Source organism: Aquarana catesbeiana, linkage group LG06 (assembly GCF_042186555.1).
Source record: "Aquarana catesbeiana isolate 2022-GZ linkage group LG06, ASM4218655v1, whole genome shotgun sequence".
Classification (NCBI taxonomy): Eukaryota; Metazoa; Chordata; class Amphibia; order Anura; family Ranidae; genus Aquarana; species Aquarana catesbeiana.
The window spans coordinates 155,594,467-155,616,454 of record NC_133329.1 but is presented as its reverse complement, the minus strand read 5'-3'; positions in this window follow the sequence as shown (position 1 = coordinate 155,616,454).

Here is a 21,988-nt window from a genome sequence, read left to right as displayed (position 1 = left end):
ATGGTTAGTCGGCTGCTATAAGAGCTCTAGGGGGCGCACGTGCCAATGCGTGTGGCCGGAGGTCGCGATGCCAACCGGAAACCCACAAGTGCTCCTGACAGAGACAGAATGGAGATCTGTCAATGTAAACAGACAGATATCCGTTCTTTCAGGGGAGATTAGGAACAGCATTCAGTCTCCTCCTCCAGGCAGTCCCATCCCCCCACAGTTAGAACACACATGAAGGAACACATTTAACCCCCTGATCGCCCTTTAACCCCCTGATCACCCTTTAACCCCTTGATCGCCCCCTAGTGTTAACCCCTTCCCTGCCAGTGACATTTATATAGTAATCAGTGGCTATTTTTAGCTCTGATCGCTTTATAAATGTCAATGGTCCCAAAAAAGTGTCCGATCTGTCAACCTCAATGTCGCAGTCCCACTAAAAATAAATATACCCTATTTTGTAGACGCTATAACTTTTGCACAAACCAATCAATATACGATTATTGTGATTGTTTTTGCGTCCGATCTGTTCGCCGCAATGTCGCAGTCCCGCTAGGAATTTGCTGATCGCCACCATTACTAGTAAAAAAAAATTAATAATAAAAATGCCATAAATCTATACCCTATTTTGTAGACGCTATAACTTTTGCACAAACCAATCAATATACGATTATTGCAATTTTTTTTATCAAAAATATATAGAAGAATATATATCGGCCTAAACTGATGAAGGAATTTGTTTTTTGGGGGGGATATTTATTATAGCAAAAAGTAAAGAAAATTGTTTTTATTTTCAAAATTGTCATCTTTTTTTTGTTTATAGCGAAAAACAAAACAAAACGCAGAGGTGATCAAATACCACCAAAAGAAAGCTCTATTTGTTGGAAAAAAAGGACGTCAATTTTGTTTGGATACAGCGTAGCACGACCGCGCAATTGTCAGTTAAAGAGACGCAGTGCCGTATCGCAAAAAATGGCCTGGTCATTAAGGGGGCAAACCCTTCCGGTCCTTAAGTGGTTAAGTTAGCCCAATTGCACTGCCCAATTCCAGGCCTTTTTCCATTTAAACAAAAATTGGCAACCTATCTATTCTTGGCTGCCAAACAGACCATAGCCAGAGCATGGAAGAAACCCTCTGTCCACTTTCAATAATTGAAAGATAGTATGATCACATTAATCATTAACGATGTCTAGTATCTTAAATGAATCTCACTCTAAATTCATCAAAACATGGGAACAGTGGCTTAACTATGCTTTACCATCTTTGCATCCCTTTAGTTTAGGTTGCTTATAACTCACTGCCTAGCCTCTGTCTGTGACTAACACCCCCTTTGCCCATCTTTCTTTATTCTTCCTTTCTTCCTTTCTCATTCTTAATGTGGAATTTTGGCTTCATAATGAAAATGGGTGGAAAGGCAGGCTTTTTAATGCCTTTGTTGATTAAAGCTATTTAAGTGCCTGTCCGCACCTGTACAGTCACAGCTCACTGCACAAATTCAGCAATGTTGATTCTGACATAACTCCTGCCCATCTCAGCCTGGCCAATGACAGCGACCAGCAATGGAACTTCAGAAGCCAGCTGCCCGAAGATGTCATCGGCTGGCGGTGGATCCCGGGGATGGCACATCGCTAGATTCTAGGTGAGTATAGTTCTGCATTAATCTCTCTGATTTACTTTGCTTCCCTCTCTATGTACTCCTTGTGTTTTCTTGGTGTTGCTCCGAGATATTCTGATCCGGTCATAGCCTAAAGATTGTGTGAGTTCTACATTTGGATGCTCAGGCTGTTACATTTGGCTGATTTGTTTAAAACCTTATCCCTGACTGTTTGAACATTCCATGCAATTGTCTTGTTCCCCTGCGTGGGAGAATTTGATGTTGTTTTACTTCTTTGAAAACAATAAAAATATTGCACAGAAAACTTACTTTTTAAAGAATCCCTTATCTTTACTTTCTTGAGTTATGTGACACATGTTCATTATGCCCTGTGACTATGCACTGCTGTGTCACAGAATTCACAGAATTCAGAGTCTGTACTATAGAGGTTTAATCTCAGGCTACTTTCAGACTGGGGCGGGTGGGCGTCGGCGGGAAAGCGGCGCTATATTTATTTTTTTATTTTATTAATTATATTTACCGTCATTTTAGCAGTGCTATTTGGCCAATAGGGGGGTGGTTTTAACCCCCCCCTAGCGGCTGAAAAAGAGTTAAAACCGCCCAAAAGCGCCGCTGCAGCGGCGCTTTGCCGGCGGGTTTGCGCTGCTGCCCCATTGTTTTCTATAGAAAGTGGGGCTTTAGGAGCGGTGAATACAAAGATGCGGCTTGCGGGACATTTTTGACCGTCCTGCAAGCGCACCGCTCCAGTGTGAAAGCCCTCGGGCTTTCACATTAGAGTGAATTGAGCTGATCTTTCACGGTGCTTTGCAGACGCTATTTTTAGCAATATAGCACCAGCAAAGCACTTCAGTGTGAAAGTAGCCTTAAGGCCCATACACACGATCTGACTTTTTGACAACAAACAGGCAAATTAACTGTTTTAAGACAACATCCGACCGTGTGTACGCTCCGTTGTTCAAACTTTTTCGGTTTTCATTGGACAAATGTTGGCTGTGCGAACAGACAAACTTGGCGGCAACAAAAGTCCTACGTCGGCTAGTCTGATCGTGTGTACACAAAACCATCGGACTTTAGTCCAAAGTACAAACACGCATGCTCAGGACCAATGCAAAAGATCAGACAACAATACAGAAGTTGACCAAAGGGTGGCGCCGGAGAATTGAACTTCCTCTTTTGAAGTGTTGTCAGTACGTTGAAATGTCACTACGTTCGTGTTTGTTGCCCAAAAACTCCTGCCGTGTGTATGTAATACAAGTTCACGGCCAACGCCCTTTGGACAGAAATCCACGGAAAAGTTTGTTTAAGGTCCAATCGTGTGTACGAGGCTTAAGAGAGATGGCAGCAAAGTCACTGGGATGCCAAGGAAAGGTAGGATTTTATATTTCAAAACTGGGATTGACCATTTCATTATAGAAGGTGGTGCTGTTATGGCCTGTCATATTATTTAAAAACAAAGCAGTTTGTGATCTGCAAGGAAACTGGGTGAGATTGCTGAAATATATAGTTGACCTGGAGGGGATTCCCCCCCCCCCCCCAACAAAACCAGAGTTTCAATTTAACCCAAGCTCACAGAATCAGTCTAACATATGAGATCATGTAAACTGGCAAGGCTACCTTTAAAAATGTTCATTCTGTACAGAAACAACAAACTGAGAATTCGCAGGATTAAAAGTATGTCTGGCGTGTATCTGAGTTGAGTTCTTTTTAATGAGAAGAGTTGAATTAGTGTGTGGAAGTACAGGCAAGCGATGTCTGGGACATGAAAATAAACGCTGACAAGAAATGGGATAATTTGATGATGGCTGGATGGTTCACAGAGATAATGAAGCAACAACACTGATTTGGCAAACACACTCACACATACACAAACATCATTTATTTGCCTCATTAATCTGTTAATATTTGAAGGCTGGATCTTTATTTTTATAATTAAGCTAAAACATCTGTAAGAAATCTTTTTCTCTGTAATTTCTTTTTTTAATCAGAAAGTGGCTATTACTGTACAGCAAACTGTTAAATAAAGTGGTAATAAACCAATCTTTTTTTGCATGAAATCATCATATAAAATGCTATGTTTAGATGGAACTTGAAATCAGTTCTGTTCACTTGATTTTTTAATATGTTTTGTATGTGAATAAGTCACTATATTATGTGTTCCTGTGTTCTTTATAAAATGCAGCTCCCCTATGTACCAATATACCATTAATGTGCCCCCATTACACAAAAATACAAGTTTTCTTTGATTTTGGAAACAAGGCCTACCTCATCCATGGCTATATTTTGCAGATTACTTCAGAAACTCCCTGGTATACAGACACAAACAGACAAGCCAGTAAGACACAGGAAGGCATTTACCACTGACCTCATTAGCACTCCTTCACCCATCAACTAAGTTTTCACAGCACCCCCAGTAGGGATGAGCCGAACAACCCCCGGTTCGATTCGCACCAGAACCTGCGAACGGACCGAAAATTTGCACGAACGTTAGAACCCCATTGACGTCTATGGGACTCGAACGTTCGAAATCAAAAGTGCTCATTTTAAACTCTAATTTGCATGGTATTGTCCTAAAAAGGGTTTGGGGACCCGGGTCCTGCCCCAGGGGACATGTATCAATGCAAAAAAACTTTTAAAAACGGCCGTTTTTTCGGGAGCAGTGATTTTAATGATGCTTAAAGTAAAAAAAAAAAAAGTGAAATATTCCTTTAAATCTCGTACCTGGGGGGTGTCTATAGTATGCCTGTAAAGTGGCGCGTGTTTCCTGTGCTTAGAACAGTCCCTGCACAAAATGTCATTTTTAAAGGAAAAAAAGTAATTTAAAACTGCTTGCGGCTTTAATGTAATGTCGGGTCCTGGCAATATGGATGAAAATCAGTGAGACAAACAGCATGGGTACCCCCCAGTCCATTACCAGGCCCTTTGGGTCTTGTATGGATATTAAGTGGAACCCTGCACCCAAATTAAAAAAAGGAAAGGCGGTGCAAACAAGACAGGGACTGTAGGTTTGTTGTTAAGTAGAATCTGTTTGTAATTTTGAACTGGTACATTTTTAACGTGTTTAGCTCCAGCCAAAAAATCAATTTGAAGCTTTTTGGAAAACCTAGGGAAGGGTTATCACCCCTGTGACATTTGTTTTGCTGTCTGTGCTCCTCTTCAGAAGATTAACCTCACTTTTTGTCCCAATGACAAATGTTTTTTGAAAATTTGGGGTTCTTTGTGAAACAAGGATTGGTGATAAAGCATCAGTGGAAAGGAGAAATGTTTTTCCCATATTAACTCTTACAGGAGAGAATTTCCCTTCCTAGGGGTAGATTTCATCTCACTTCCTGTTGTCTCCTTCCGTTTGCAAGTAGGAGTCGTTTGTAAGTTGGATGTTTGAAAGTAGGGGCCTGCCCTATATACTCAGCAAAAATTTGGGCCTTAGGTGTTGTTGTGGCCACAACACTGTAAGCCCTCACAGGGCCCTGCTGTGAAATATTAGATCAAGAATTGTAATTACATGCCCCTGTTGAACAGGGGCAGAAAAATTGGGCCTTTGGTGGTGGTGCTGGTGCCACAACACTGTAAGTCCTCACTCGCTCTTGGTGGGCGCAGAAACGGGCCCTGCTGTGAAATATTAGATCAAGAATTGTAATTACATGTCCCTGTTGAACAGGGGCTGAAAAATTGGGCCTTACGCACTGGTGCTGGTGCCACAACACTGCAGCCCCTCACAGATACTCTAGTTGGAATGCAGAAACGAGCCCTGCTGCAAAGTATTGCATCAAAAATTGTAATTACACGCCCCTGTTAAACAGGGGCTGAAAAATTAGGCCTTAGGCACTAGTGCTGGTGCCACAACACTGCAACCCCTCACAAATAATCTAGCTGGAACGCAGAAACGAGCCCTGCTGCAAAGTATTGCATCAAAAATTGTAATTACACACCCCTGTTAAACAGGGGGTGAAAAATTAGGCCTTAGGCACTGGTGCTGGTGTCACAACACTGCAACCTCTCACAGATACTCTAGTTGGAATGCAGGAATGAGCCCTGCTGCAAAGTATTGCATCAAAAATTGTAATTACACGCCCCTGTTAAACAGGGGCTCAAAAATTAGGCCTTAGGCACTAGTGCTGGTGCCACAACACTGCAACCCCTCACAAATAATCTAGTTGGAACGCAGAAACGAGCCCTGCTGCAAAGTATTGCATCAAAAATTGTAATTACACGCCCCTGTTAAACAGGGGCTGAAAAATTGGGCCTTAGGCACTGGTGCTGGTGCCACAACACTGCAACCCCTCACAGATACTCTAGTTGGAACGCAGGAACGAGCCCTGCTGCAAAGTATTGCTTCAAAAATTGTAATTACACGCCCCTGTTAAACAGGGGCTGAAAAATTAGGCCTTAGGCACTGGTGCTGGTGCCACAACACTGCAACCCCTCACAGATACTCTAGTTGGTAGTATTGCATCAAAAATTGTAATTACATGCCCCTGTTAAACAGGGGCTGAAAAATCGGGCCTTAGGCACTGGTGGCGGCGCCCAGAACCAAAAATGTTCTTACAAGCTATCAGTGTGATCATTGAGGAGGAAGAGGATAATTACTCAGGATAGTCACTCAGCATCAGCATAGGCAGTCTTTGAAGGGATCTGAGATTTCAAAAAAAATTATTCGGTTACATCAGCATCAGGTGCTTGGTAGCTGGTGGTGATCCAAGACTGATTCATTTTTATGAAGGTCAGTCGATCGACTGAGTCAGTGGACAGACACACCCTGTGATCGGTTACAAAGCCTCCAGCAGCACTGAATGTGCATTCCGAAAGAACGCTGGATGCAGGATAGGCCAGTAGCTCAATTGCATACTGTGCAAGCTCTGGCCAGTGATCCATCCTCAAGACCCAGTAACCCAGAGGATTTTCAGTGGGAAAGGTGTCCAAGTCAGATCTTGCCCCTAGGTATTCCTGCACCATGTAAAACAGACGCTGGCGATGGTTGCTGGAACCGATCATACCTTGGGGCTGCGGACTAAAAATTGTCTGAACGCATCGGTCAGACGGCCACCTTCTCCACCGCTCCTTCTTTGACTGACCGAAGCCTCAGCAACACGTTGTCCAGAAACAGGAGTTTGTAACCTCCAAGTCTCTGGGAACGCGTTGCACAGACCTTTCTGCAAGGCCTTCCGAAGATGTTTCAAGATAAGGTCCGCAACCTTACCCTTGTAACGTGGATCAAGGAGGGTTGCCAGCCAGTATTGGTCCTTCTCCTTGATACCACGAATACGAGGATCCTTACGCAGGCTTTGCAGGATCAGGGAGGCCATGCAGTGTAGGTTTGCTGGGGCATTCGGTCCGGAGTCCTCTGGGTCACTAAGGACAACATGGTCCGCAGCCACCTTCTCCCAGCCACGTACAAGTCCATGTGTTTCTTGGGACTGATCTCTTAAAGACTGCTGCTGATGCTGAGTGCCAGGCTCCACCTCCACACTGACACAATCCTCCTCCTCCTCCTCCTCTTCCTGTGTGATCGGCGGGCACGCAGGAACACTGCCTGGATAAAAGGGGCCTTGAGAGCTAAGGAAGTCCTCCTCTTCCTGCCTCTGTTCTGCCGCAAGTGCCCCTGTCCATTATTCCACGCAGCGTGTGCTCCAACAGGTGGACAAGGGGACAGTGTCACTGATGCATGCACTGTCACTGCTCACCATCCTCGTGGCCTCCTCAAATGGTGACAGGACAGTGCATGCATCCCTGATCATGGCCCACTGGCGTGGGGAAAAAAAAACAAGCTCCCTGACCCTGTCCTGGTGCCATAGTCGCACAAGCACTCATTGATGGCCCTCTGCTGCATGTGCAGCCGCTGCAGCAGGCCAACGTTGAGTTCCACCTGGTGGGCATGTCACAGATTAGGCGGTTCTTGGGCAGGTTACATTCCTTTTGGAGTTCTGCCAGCTGAGCACTGGCATTATATGACCGGCGGAAATGCACACAGACTTTCCTGGCCTGCCTCAGGACATCCTGTAAGCCCGGGTACCTGCCCAAGAACCGCTGCACCACCAAGTTAAGGACGTGAGCCAAACAGGGCACATGGGTCATTTGTCCCTGTCGGAGGGCAGAGAGGAGGTTGGTGCCATTGTCGCAAACCACCATTCTGCCTTAAGTTGGCGTGGCATCAACCACCTCTGAACCTGCCCCTGCAGAGCTGACAGAACCTCTGCCCCAGTGTGGCTCCTGTCCCCCAAGCACACCAGCTCAAGCACTGCATGGCACCTTTTGGCCTGCATACTTGCGTAGCCCCTTGAACAGCTACAGAGCACCGCTGGTTCCGAGGACAAAGCACAGGAAGAGGCCATGGAGGAAGAAGAAGAGGAGGGGATGGAGGAGAGAGGTGTGTCACAATCATTAGTAGTGGCATTTTGAAGGCGTGGTGGCGGAACAACCTCCAACACTACTGCACCTTGTCCTGCATCCTTCCCAGCTGCCAGCAGAGTCACGCAATGCGTGGTGAAACTTAGGTAACGTCCCTGTCCATGCCTGCTGGACCATGAGTCTGCGGTAATATGCACCTTACCGCTGACTGCCCTGTCCAGCGAGGCATGGACATTGCCTTCCACATGTCGGTAGAGAGCCAGAATCGCCTTCCGTGAGAAAAAGTGGCGTTTGGGTTTCTGCCACTGAGGAACCGCACATTCCACAAACTCACGGAAGGGGGCAGAGTCTACCAACTGAAAAGGCAGCAGTTGAAGTGCTAACAATTTTGCCAAGCTAGCATTCAACCGCTGGGCATGTGGATGGCTGGGAGCGAACTTCTTTCGGAGGTGCAGCAGCTGGGGCAGGGAAATTTGCCTGGTACAATCTGATGTCGGTGTACCGAAAGCAGATTGCCCACAAGTAGTTGGCTGTGACACACCTAATTCTACACCTTCATTCCTCTCAGTGCAGGTCTCAGAGAGGACTGAAGGTATAGTGGGGTTGGAGATCTCAGCTGATGAGGAGCAAGGAGAGGTCCTCTTTGTTCTTTGGTGTGGGTCTTTTAGATACGCTTGCCAACTAACTGCATGGCAGGTCAACATATGTCTGGTCAAGCATGTGGTGCCCAAGCGGGAGATGTTTTGGCCACGCGAGATAAGCTTGAGACATATGTTGCAAATAGCAGCAGTGCGATCTGATGCACTCGTCTCAAAAAAGGCCAGCACCAAAGAACTTTTGGAATAAAGCGCAGAGACAGCAGCGCCCTGCACATGCGCAGCTTTGGAGTGTGATGCAGTCAGTGTGCTGCCCTTAGGCTGGCCCCTGGAGGGCATCCTGCCTCGTTGGTGATGTGCCTCCTCCTCCTCCTCTCTCCTATCAGGCACCCACGTTGAGTCAGTGACCTCATCATCCCCTCCCTCCTCATCACTGGAGCAAACCTGGCAGTATGCTGCAGCAGGGGGAGCATGACTGCCAGATTGCTGTCCTTCTTGGGCACCCCCTCTGTCCATGCTCACGTTACTGCCTTCATCTAGCTCAGTATCATCATCAGAGCCTTCTAAACGCTCAGCATCCTCCTGGAGCATGTACCCAACACTGTGGTCAAACAGTTCGAGGGACTCCTCAGGAGGACATGGTGGGGCTAGGGAAGGAGTCACTGATGCCATTGAGCCGAGGTAAGAGGCCGCGTTGGCAGCTGCTTTGCCAGACAAAGTACCCTGAGCATGGGTGAGAGAGGATGAGGAGGATGAGGACGGCTTGGTCATCCACTCGACCAAGTCTTCCGCATGTTGCGGCTCAACGCGGCCAGCTGCCGAAAAAAAGGCCAAGCGTGTCCCACGGCCAGGTGCTGATGAGGATGCACCGTCTCCACGACCAGCACTGTTGCCTCTAGACACAGAGCCTGTTTGTCCTCTTTTATTGGCTTGTGACTGTCCGCCTCTCCTTGTTAGCCTTCCAGATATACTAATGGCCTGTAGCTGCACTAAGCTGGGATATAGATATATAGATATATATCTATATATATATATAGATATATATCTATATATACTGATACTGCAGCTAGCAAAATCAACTGCCTGTCTGTAGTATGTGAACACCACCAACCTTCTACAGGTAGCTTTAGCTGAACACTGTGCAGAGCTCGCAAAAAACTAACTTGTAGCTTATTTAGCTGCCTGCGGTAGTGATAGGATCAGGAAAACACCACCAACCTTCTACAGGTAGCTTTAGGTGAACACTATGCAGAGCTCGCAAAAAACTAACTTGTAGCTTATTTAGCTGCCTGCGGTAGTGATAGGATCAGGAAAACACCACCAACCTTCTACGGGTAGCTTTAGGTGAACACCATAGGTGTGCACAGCCTATTGCATTAGGGTGTGCACCCCAAATCTCAAATACACATGAACGCCACCTGTTGTCGTAGAAAGGAGGCTCTGGTGGTGGGAGACAGCTGATTGGGAGCATATTACGTTACGCCCTCAATACGGGTGTAAAGTTTTCCTACTGTTGAACCTAGCCTTTAATAGAATGGGGCATTTACACTGGCCACTGGCACCCCCAACTACCCACCTGGTGCTGTCCCTGGATAATGCTAATGCACATGGGGTGATTAGGGTGTGCCCAGGCACACCTGGCACACCCTGTGCACACGCCTATGGTGAACACTGTGCAGAGCTCGCAAAAAACTAACTTGTAGTTTATTTAGCTGCCTGCGGTAGTGATAGGATCAGGAAAACACCACCAACCTTCTACAGGTAGCTTTAGCTGAACACTGTGCAGAGCTTGCACTACACTAACTTGTAGTTTTAGCTGAACACTGTGCAGAGCTCGCAAAAAACTAACTTGTAGCTTATTTAGCTGCCTGCGGTACTGATAGGATCAGGAAAACACCACCAACCTTCTACAGGTAGCTTTAGATGAACACTGTGCAGAGCTTGCAAAAAAATAACTTGTAGCTTATTTAGCTGCCTGCGGTAGTGATAGGATCAGGAAAACACCACCAACCTTCTACAGGTAGCTTTAGCTGAACACTGTGCAGAGCTCGCAAAAAACTAACTTATAGCTTATTTAGCTGCCTGCGGTAGTGATAGGATCAGGAAAACACCACCAACCTTCTACGGGTAGCTTTAGCTGAACACTGTGCAGAGCTCACACTACACTAACTTGTAGTTTTAGCTGAACACTGTGCAGAGCTCGCAAAAAACTAACTTGTAGCTTATTTAGCTGCCTGCGGTAGTGATAGGATCAGGAAAACACCACCAACCTTCTACAGGTAGCTTTAGGTGAACACTGTGCAGAGCTTGCAAAAAACTAACTTGTAGCTTATTTAGCTGCCTGCGGTAGTGATAGGATCAGGAAAACACCACCAACCTTCGACAGGTAGCTTTAGGTGAACACTGTGCAGAGCTCGCAAAAAACTAACTTATAGCTTATTTAGCTGCCTGCGGTAGTGATAGGATCAGGAAAACACCACCAACCTTCTACAGGTAGCTTTAGGTAAACACTGTGCAGAGCTCGCAAAAAACTAACTTGTAGCTTATTTAGCTGCCTGCGGTAGTGATAGGATCAGGAAAACACCACCAACCTTCTACAGGTAGCTTTAGCTGAACACTGTGCAGAGCTTGCACTACACTAACTTGTAGTTTTAGCTGAACACTGTGCAGAGCTCGCAAAAAACTAACTTGTAGCTTATTTAGCTGCCTGCGGTACTGATAGGATCAGGAAAACACCACCAACCTTCTACAGGTAGCTTTAGATGAACACTGTGCAGAGCTTGCAAAAAAATAACTTGTAGCTTATTTAGCTGCCTGCGGTAGTGATAGGATCAGGAAAACACCACCAACCTTCTACAGGTAGCTTTAGCTGAACACTGTGCAGAGCTCGCAAAAAACTAACTTATAGCTTATTTAGCTGCCTGCGGTAGTGATAGGATCAGGAAAACACCACCAACCTTCTACGGGTAGCTTTAGCTGAACACTGTGCAGAGCTCGCACTACACTAACTTGTAGTTTTAGCTGAACACTGTGCAGAGCTCGCAAAAAACTAACTTGTAGTTTATTTAGCTGCCTGCGGTAGTGATAGGATCAGGAAAACACCACCAACCTTCTACAGGTAGCTTTAGCTGAACACTGTGCAGAGCTTGCACTACACTAACTTGTAGTTTTAGCTGAACACTGTGCAGAGCTCGCAAAAAACTAACTTGTAGCTTATTTAGCTGCCTGCGGTACTGATAGGATCAGGAAAACACCACCAACCTTCTACAGGTAGCTTTAGATGAACACTGTGCAGAGCTTGCAAAAAAATAACTTGTAGCTTATTTAGCTGCCTGCGGTAGTGATAGGATCAGGAAAACACCACCAACCTTCTACAGGTAGCTTTAGCTGAACACTGTGCAGAGCTCGCAAAAAACTAACTTATAGCTTATTTAGCTGCCTGCGGTAGTGAGAGGATCAGGAAAACACCACCAACCTTCTACGGGTAGCTTTAGCTGAACACTGTGCAGAGCTCACACTACACTAACTTGTAGTTTTAGCTGAACACTGTGCAGAGCTCGCAAAAAACTAACTTGTAGCTTATTTAGCTGCCTGCGGTAGTGATAGGATCAGGAAAACACCACCAACCTTCTACAGGTAGCTTTAGGTGAACACTGTGCAGAGCTTGCAAAAAACTAACTTGTAGCTTATTTAGCTGCCTGCGGTAGTGATAGGATCAGGAAAACACCACCAACCTTCGACAGGTAGCTTTAGGTGAACACTGTGCAGAGCTCGCAAAAAACTAACTTATAGCTTATTTAGCTGCCTGCGGTAGTGATAGGATCAGGAAAACACCACCAACCTTCTACAGGTAGCTTTAGGTGAACACTGTGCAGAGCTCGCAAAAAACTAACTTGTAGCTTATTTAGCTGCCTGCGGTAGTGATAGGATCAGGAAAACACCACCAACCTTCTACAGGTAGCTTTAGCTGAACACTGTGCAGAGCTTGCACTACACTAACTTGTAGTTTTAGCTGAACACTGTGCAGAGCTCGCAAAAAACTAACTTGTAGCTTATTTAGCTGCCTGCGGTACTGATAGGATCAGGAAAACACCACCAACCTTCTACAGGTAGCTTTAGATGAACACTGTGCAGAGCTTGCAAAAAAATAACTTGTAGCTTATTTAGCTGCCTGCGGTAGTGATAGGATCAGGAAAACACCACCAACCTTCTACAGGTAGCTTTAGCTGAACACTGTGCAGAGCTCGCAAAAAACTAACTTATAGCTTATTTAGCTGCCTGCGGTAGTGATAGGATCAGGAAAACACCACCAACCTTCTACGGGTAGCTTTAGCTGAACACTGTGCAGAGCTCGCACTACACTAACTTGTAGTTTTAGCTGAACACTGTGCAGAGCTCGCAAAAAACTAACTTGTAGCTTATTTAGCTGCCTGCGGTAGTGATAGGATCAGGAAAACACCACCAACCTTCTACAGGTAGCTTTAGGTGAACACTGTGCAGAGCTTGCAAAAAACTAACTTGTAGCTTATTTAGCTGCCTGCGGTAGTGATAGGATCAGGAAAACACCACCAACCTTCTACAGGTAGCTTTAGGTGAACACTGTGCAGAGCTCGCAAAAAACTAGCTTGTAGCTTATTTAGCTGCCTGCGGTAGTGATAGGATCAGGAAAACACCACCAACCTTCTACAGGTAGCTTTAGCTGAACACTGTGCAGAGCTCGCACTACACTAACTTGTAGTTTTAGCTGAACACTGTGCAGAGCTCGCAAAAAACTAACTTGTAGCTTATTTAGCTGCCTGCGGTAGTGATAGGATCAGGAAAACACCACCAACCTTCTACAGGTAGCTTTAGGTGAACACTGTGCAGAGCTTGCAAAAAACTAACTTGTAGCTTATTTAGCTGCCTGCGGTAGTGATAGGATCACAGGGCCGATCCTAGGGTCACCGGCGCCTGGGTGCAGAAATATTTCTGGCGCCCCCACATGGGCGTGGTCATCTTACCAACTCCTCCCCTTTACAAACGATTCTATAGCAATGACTCAAATACAGAGCTGCTCCTCTAAGAAGTCTTCGTTACCCTGAAATCCTCCCATGATCTCTTAACAATAAAGAAAATACAGGAAGAGAGAACACTAATGAGACCTGGAGGGAGTCTCTCTGATGCACACAGAGAGGGCTTCTGTTAGAAAGAGTCCCCAGACATAATACAGGATACGGTCAAAGACTGCAGACATGATACAAGAGATGGTCAGAGACTGCAGACATAGTACAGAAGATTATCAGAGACTGCAGACATAATACAGGAGATGATCAGAGACTGCAGACATAGTACAGGAGATGATCAGAGACTGCAGACATGGTACAGGAGATGATCAGAGACTGCAGACATGGTACAGGAGATGATCAGAGACTGCAGACATGGTACAGGAGATGATCAGAGACTGCAGACATGGTACAGGAGATGATCAGAGACTGCAGACATAATACAGGAGATGATCAGAGACTGCAGACATGGTACAGGAGATGATCAGAGACTGCAGACATGATACAGGAGATGATCAGAGACTGCAGACGTGGTACAGGAGATGATCAGAGACTGTAGACATGGTACAGGAGATGATCAGAGACTGCAGACATGGTACAGGAGATGATCAGAGACTGCAGACATGGTACAGGAGATGATCAGAGACTGCAGACATAGTACAGGAGATGGTCAGAGACTGCATATTTAGTACAGGAGATGGTCAGAGACTGTAGACATGATACAAGAGACAGTCAGAGACTGCAGACATGGTACAGGAGATGATCAGAGACTGCAGACATAGTACAGGAGATGGTCAGAGACTGCAGACATGGTACAGGAGATGATCAGAGACTGCAGACATGATACAAGAGATGGTCAGAGACTGCAGACATAGTACAGGAGATGATCAGAGACTGCAGACATGATACAAGAGACAGTCAGAGACTGCAGACATAGTACAGGAGATGGTCAGAGACTGCATACATAATACAGGAGATGATCAGAGACTGCAGACATAGTACAGGAGATGATCAGAGACTGCAGACATGGTACAGGAGATGATCAGAGACTGCAGACATAGTACAGGAGATGATCAGAGACTGCAGACATGATACAAGAGACAGTCAGAGACTGTAGACATGATACAGGAGATGATCAGAGACTGCAGACATGATACAGGAGATGATCAGAGACTGCAGATGTGGTACAGGAGATGATCAGAGACTGTAGACATGGTACAGGAGATGATCAGAGACTGCAGACATGGTACAGGAGATGATCAGAGACTGCAGACATGGTACAGGAGATGATCAGAGACTGCAGACATAGTACAGGAGATGGTCAGAGACTGCATATGTAGTACAGGAGATGGTCAGAGACTGTAGACATGATACAAGAGACAGTCAGAGACTGCAGACATGGTACAGGAGATGATCAGAGACTGCAGACATAGTACAGGAGATGGTCAGAGACTGCAGACATGGTACAGGAGATGATCAGAGACTGCAGACATGATACAAGAGATGGTCAGAGACTGCAGACATAGTACAGGAGATGATCAGAGACTGCAGACATGATACAAGAGACAGTCAGAGACTGCAGACATAGTACAGGAGATGGCCAGAGACTGCATACATAATACAGGAGATGATCAGAGACTGCAGACATAGTACAGGAGATGATCAGAGACTGCAGACATGGTACAGGAGATGATCAGAGACTGCAGACATAGTACAGGAGATGATCAGAGACTGCAGACATGATACAAGAGACAGTCAGAGACTGTAGACATGATACAAGAGACAGTCAGAGACTGCAGACATGGTACAGAAGCTGGTCAGAGATTGCAGACATGATACAAGAGATGGTCAGAGACTGCAGACATAGTACAGGAGATGATCAGAGACTGCAGACATGATACAAGAGACAATCAGAGACTGTAGACATGATACAAGAGACAGTCAGAGACTGCAGACATAGTACAGGAGATGGTCAGAGACTGCAGACATAATACAGGAGATTATCAGAGACTGCAGACATAGTACAGGAGATGATCAGAGACTGCAGACATGATACAAGAGACAGTCAGAGACTGTAGACATGATACAAGAGACAGTCAGAGACTGCAGACATAGTACAGGAGATGGTCAGAGACTGCAGACATAATACAGGAGATTATCAGAGACTGCAGATATAGTACAGGAGATGATCAGAGACTGCAGACATGGTACAGGAGATGATCAGAGACTGCAGACATGGTACAGGAGATGATCAGAGACTGCAGACATGGTACAGGAGATGATCAGAGACTGCAGACATGGTACAGGAGATGATCAGAGACTGTAGACATGGTACAGGAGATGATCAGAGACTGCAGACATAGTACAGGAGATGATCAGAGACTGCAGACATGGTACAGGAGATGATCAGAGACTGTAGACATAGGACAGGAGATGGTCAGAGACTGTAGACATGATACAAGAGACAGTCAGAGACTGCAGACATAGTACAGGAGATGGTCAGAGACTGCAGACATGATACAAGAGATGGTCAGAGACTGCAGACATAATACAGGAGATGGTCAGAGACTGCAGACATAATACAGGAGATGGTCAGAGACTACAGACAAGATAGAATAGATGGTCAGAGACTGTAGACATGGTACAGGAGATGATCAGAGACTGCAGACATGGTACAGGAGATGATCAGAGACTGTAGACATGGTACAGGAGATGATCAGAGACTGCAGACATAGTACAGGAGATGATCAGAGACTGCAGACATAATACAGGAGATGGTCAGAGACTACAGACAAGATAGAATAGATGGTCAGAGACTGCAGACATAGTACAGGAGATGATAAGAGACTTCAGACATGGTACAGGAGATGATCAGAGACTTCAGACATGGTACAGGAGATGATCAGAGACTGCAGACATGGAACAGGAGATGATCAGAGACTGTAGACATAGTACAGGAGATGATCAGAGACTGCAGACATGGTATAGGAGATGATCAGAGACTGCAGACATAGTACAGGAGATGGTCAGAGACTGTAGACATGATACAAGAGACAGTCAGAGACTGCAGACATAGTAAAGGAGATGATCAGAGACTGTAGACATGATACAAGAGACAGTCAGAGACTGCAGACATAGTACAGGAGGTGGTCAGAGACTGCAGACATGGTGCAGGAGATGATCAGAAACTGCAGACATAGTACAGGAGATGGTCAGAGACTGTAGACATGATACAAGAGACAGTCAGAGACTGCAGACATAGTACAGGAGATGGTCAGAGACTGCAGACATGATACAAGAGATGGTCAGAGACTGCAGACATAATACAGGAGATGGTCAGAGACTACAGACAAGATAGAATAGATGGTCAGAGACTGTAGACATGGTACAGGAGATAATCAGAGACTGCAGACATGGTACAGGAGATGATCAGAGACTGTAGACATGCTACAGGAGATGATCAGAGACTGCAGACATAGTACAGGAGATGATCAGAGACTGCAGACATAATACAGGAGATGGTCAGAGACTACAGACAAGATAGAATAGATGGTCAGAGACTGTAGACATAGTACAGGAGATGATCAGAGACTTCAGACATGGTACAGGAGATGATCAGAGACTTCAGACATGGTACAGGAGATGATCAGAGACTGCAGACATGGTACAGGAGATGATCAGAGACTGTAGACATAGTACAGGAGATGATCAGAGACTGCAGACATGGTACAGGAGATGATCAGAGACTGCAGACATAGTACAGGAGATGGTCAGAGACTGTAGACATGATACAAGAGACAGTCAGAGACTGCAGACATAGTACAGGAGATGGTCAGAGACTGCAGACATGATACAAGAGATGGTCAGAGACTGCAGACATAATACAGGAGATGGTCAGAGACTACAGACAAGATAGAATAGATGGTCAGAGACTGTAGACATGATACAAGAGACAGTCAGACACTGCAGACATGGTACAGAAGCTGGTCAGAGATTGCAGACATGATACAAGAGATGGTCAGAGACTGCAGACATGATACAAGAGATGGTCAGAGACTGCAGACATGATACAGGAGATGGTCAGAGACTGCAGACATGATACAAGAGATGGTCAGAGACTGCAGACATGATACAAGAGAAGGTCAGAGACTGAAGACATGATACAAGAGAAGGTCAGAGACTGAAGACATGATACAGGAGATGGTCTGAGACTGCAGTTCCTATGGACGTTAGTAGATAATGGCCGATCGGCCCTCTCACCTGACCCAGTGATGGTTCCTCTGATCAGGAGTCAGCTCACTCTGAATTGCCCATGGTGACTCCGCTGGGTAGAACCCAGATCTGTATTCTGGCAATGACTGCATTCCTTTCTCTGCCAGGGATGGCACCAGGCTGTGTGTCTTTCCCTCTGGTGGCGCAGGGCAGTGGGGTTTCCTCTCTGATGGTGTTCCCTCAGCACTGCCCTCTTCCTCTGGAGTCCTGGGTGTACTTCCCTGAAAGCTTTCCCAGGCTCCTGTATCTCTCTCTCTCTCCCATTCAGCTGAGCCTGCTGTGTGGGCTGCAGTTTCCGTGTTACAGTGGGGCTGCCAGTCCTCGGGACTACATGTCCCACAATCCTCTTCTCCTTTTTCTATTCTATTTTTCCCTGGCTGATATAAAGGCGGGGGAAGAAACATAGTGGGAGGCTGTGCTGGCCAGCGCCGTTCACTAGTATAGCAGTGCACGTGCGGAGGAGAGGGAGAGGGAGGGGAAGGGGCGAAAGGAGAGCCCGCAGCTGCAGTGACGTCACAAGGGTTGGTGTCACCAGGTGCGGTATAACATGGTGTCACCCTCCTTCCACCAACTTTAGTCGCCCCTCAGTACAGACTCCCCCTCCACTAAGTATAGACCCCCCTTCGTCAGTGCAGACCCCCCACTAAGTATAAACCCCTCTCTCAGTACAGACCCCCCCTTCATCAGTATAGACCCCCCCAGGACAAACCACCCCCCCTCCATTAGTAGACCCCCACCAGGACAACCCCCCCTCCATTAGTACAGATCCCCCCCAGGACAAAGCCCCCCTTCATTAGTACAGACCCCCCAGGACAACCCCCCTCCATTAGTACAGACCCCCAGGACAAACCCCCCCCTCTATTAGTACAGACCCCCAGGACAAACCCCCTCCATTAGTACAGACCCCCCAGGAGAACCCCCCCTCCACTAGTAAAGACCCCCACAGGACAAATCCCCCTTCATTAGTACAGACCCCCCAGGACAAACCCCCCCCCTCCATTAGTACAGACCCCCCAGGACAAACCCCCACCATTACTACAGACCCCCCAGGAAAACCCCCCCTCCACTAGTACAGACTCCCACAGGACAAATCCCCCCTTCATTAGTACAGACCCCCCAGCACAAACCCCCCCTCCATTAGTACAGACCTCCCACCAGGACAAACCCCCCTCCAATAGTACAGACCCCCCACCAGGACAAACCCCCCTCCATTAGTACAACCCCCCCCAGGACATCCCCCCTCCATTAGTACAGACCCTCCCGGACAAACACCCCCCTCCATTAGTACAGACTCCCCCAGAACAACCCCCCTCCATTAGTACAGACCCCCCCAGGACAACCCCCCTCCATTAGTACAGACCCCCAGGACAAACACCCCCCTCCATTAGTACAGACCCCCAGGACAAATCCCCCCTCCATTAGTACAGACCCCCAGGACAAATCCCTCCATTAGTACAGACCCCCCAGGACAAATCCCCTCCTTCATTAGTACAGACCCCCCAGTTCAACCCCCCTTCATTAGTACAGACCCCCCAAGACAACTCCCCCTCCATTAGTACAGACCCCCCAGGACAACCCCCCCATTAGTACAGACCCCCAGGACAACCCCCCCCATTAGTACAGACCCCCCCAGGACAACCCCCCAGGACAACCCCCCATTAGTACAGACCCCCAGGACAACCCCCCCATTAGTACAGACCCCCCAGGACAACCCCCCATTAGTACAGATCCGCCAGGACAACCCCCCCATTAGTACAGACCCCCAGGACAACCCCACATTAGTACAGACCCCCCAGGACAGCCCCCCATTAGTACAGACCCCCCAGGACAACCCCCCCATTAGTACAGACCCCCAGGACAACCCCCCCATTAGTACAGACCCCCAGGACAACCCCCCATTAGTACAGACCCCCAGGAGAACCCCCCATTAGTACAGACCCCCCAGGACAACCCCCCATTAGTACAGACCCCCAGGACAACCCCCATTAGTACAGACCCCCAGGACAACCCCCCCATTAGTACAGACCCCCCAGGACAACCCCCCCATTAGTACAGACCCCCCAGGATAGCCCCCCCATTAGTACAGACCCCCCAGGACAGCCCCCCCATTAGTACAGACCCCCAGGACAACCCCCCATTAGTACAGACCCCCAGGACAACCCCTATTAGTACAGATCCCCAGGACAACCCCCCATTAGTACAGACCCCCCAGGACAACCCCCCATTAGTACAGACCCCCAGGACAACCCCCCATTAGTACAGACCCCCAGGACAACCCCCCCATTAGTACAGACCCCCCAGGACAACCCCCCATTAGTACAGACCCCCCAGGACAGCCCCCCCATTAGTACAGACCCCCCAGGACAGCCCCCCCATTAGTACAGACCCCCGGGACAACCCCCCATTAGTACAGACCCCCAGGACAACCCCCCATTAGTACAGACCCCCAGGACAACCCCCCCATTAGTACAGACCCCCCAGGACAACCCCCATTAGTACAGACCGCCCCAGGGACAAACCTCCCTCTATCAGTACAGACACATAACACCCGTGCGGCAGCTAGAGAGGACAGTGTGAAGTCGCGCCGCCCGGGTGAAGAACAGATCGAGACAGGCAGCAGCTTAGGCGGGAGTGAGAGACAGAGGAGAGAACCTGTGTCAGGCTGCAAACACGGGCCGCCCCCCCTCCTCCCCCCAGCGAAGTCACTGTGCGGCTGGTCTCTCTCAACACAGAGACCAGCCACTCCGATCTCCGGCGGCTGCTCTCCTCTGACAGGAGGAGGAGGGAGGGGGGACGGGCTCTAGCAGTGAAAAGCACAGTGGCCGCTCCGCGGACAGAGCTATCCATAAGTAGATCTAGAAGTGTCCAGAAGCACGGAGGGGAGAAGGAGGAGGGAGGGGAGCACTCTGGCGCTTCAGCGCCCCCACCTCTCTGGCGCCTGGGTGCACTGCACCCCGTGCACCCGCCTGGGACCGGCCCTGTAGGATCAGGAAAACACCACCAACCTTCGACAGGTAGCTTTAGGTGAACACTGTGCAGAGCTTGCAAAAAACGAACTTGTAGCTTATTTAGCTGCCTGCAGTACTGATAGGATCAGGAAAACACCACCAACCTTCGACAGGTAGCTTTAGGTGAACACTGTGCAGAGCTTGCAAAAAACTAACTTGTAGCTTATTTAGCTGCCTGCGGTAGTGATAGGATCAGGAAAACACCACCAACCTTCTACAGGTAGCTTTAGGTGAACACTGTGCAGAGCTTGCAAAAAAATAACTTGTAGCTTATTTAGCTGTCTGCGGTAGTGATAGGATCAGGAAAACACCACCAACCTTCTACAGGTAGCTTTAGCTGAACACTGTGCAGAGCTCGCACTACACTAACTTGTAGTTTTAGCGGAACACTGTGCAGAGCACGCAAAAAACTAACTTGTAGCTTATTTAGCTGCCTGCGGTACTGATAGGATCAGGAAAACACCACCAACCTTCTGCAGGTAGCTTTAGGTGAACACTGTGCAGAGCTCGCAAAAAAACTAACTTGTAGCTTATTTAGCTGCCTGCTGTAGTGATAGGATCAGGAAAACACCACCAACCTTGGACAGGTAGCTTTAGGTGAACACTGTGCAGAGCTCGCAAAAAAATAAATTGTAGCTTATTTAGCTGCCTGCAGTAGTTATAGGATCAGGAAAACACCACCAACCTTCTACAGGTAGCTTTAGCTGAACAGTGTGCAGAGCTCGCAAAAAACTAACTTGTAGCTTATTTAGCTGCCTGCGGTAGTGATAGAATCAGGAAAACACCACCAACCTTCTACAGGTAGCTTCAGCTGAACACTGTGCAGAGGTCGCACTACACTAACTTGTAGCTTTAGCTGAACACTGTGAGGAAGAAGCACTACACTAACTTGTAGCTTTAGCTGAACACTGTTCAGAGAATGCACTACACTAACTTGTAGCTTTAGCTGAACACTGTGCAGAGGTCGCACTACACTAACTTGTAGTTTTAGCTGAACACTGTTCAGAGGACGCACTACACTAACTTGTAGCTTTAGCTGAAGACTGTGCAGAGGTCGTACTACACTAACTTGTAGTTTTAGCTGAACACTGTTCAGAGGACGTGCTACACTAACTTGTAGCTTTAGCT